Source organism: Anneissia japonica, unplaced genomic scaffold, assembly GCF_011630105.1.
Source record: "Anneissia japonica isolate Jap-2015-1 unplaced genomic scaffold, ASM1163010v1 scaffold284860_len1800451_cov186, whole genome shotgun sequence".
NCBI lineage: Eukaryota > Metazoa > Echinodermata > Crinoidea > Comatulida > Comatulidae > Anneissia > Anneissia japonica.
The window spans coordinates 1,534,783-1,535,647 of record NW_022706010.1 but is presented as its reverse complement, the minus strand read 5'-3'; positions in this window follow the sequence as shown (position 1 = coordinate 1,535,647).

Sequence of the window (865 nt, the reverse complement as noted above, 5' to 3'; positions counted from 1 at the left end):
ATTAAAAACACCGGGGGACAAGGGGAAAATATTCATCTTTGGAAAATCTTTCTCCACCCCTTGACAAATGCATCCTCTGGAAGTGCCTAAAATTCTCAAATTCTTTGCGCGCATTTCTTGTTACGTTAGGCCAATTTCCTCTATAAATTGCACATTTTAAGGAGATTTCATAAATTCCGACGAAATTAGAATTAAAAACACAAGAATATTTTGCGCGCTTCGCGCGCATTTTTTAGGCCTTTTTTTAGGTTTATCCTTTTAAGTTATTTAAACACATAATAGTCCCAAAACTCAAGAAAGACAAATTTAAGATAGATCGTTTTAACCTAAAAGAATATGTTTGTAATAAATAAAACCATGATGAAAATGCTTATATTTAGTTTCAAACACACGTGTGTGGCCTATATTATAAATAAGATAAGCCCTGTCGTATTGTTTTCTATATGGAGTGTGGGGTGGGGTGGGTATGGTAAATTACTAACCGGGAAAATAAATTCCCACTCTGACCCAAGGTACCCCTGTTACGCGCCTGGTGTTAGCGCCAATTGTACTCTTGTGCGGACAGGGGATGTGCCCCCACCCCCTGAAGCTGGAAACCTTGTTTTTGCAAAATAAATTGATGCAATTTGCTATTATATGCCTAATCAATAAATTCCTCATCAACCGATATAACCTTAAACATTCTTGGAATTGACATAACATTACTGATGTCGTACACACCCTTCAGTGTGAAATGTGGCTCTTTTTGCAAGCACATCTAACATCTATATATCGGCAATAAATAAAGGAAAAAAATAATATAATATAATAATAATAATAATAATAATAATAATAATAATAATAATAATAATAATAATAATAATAA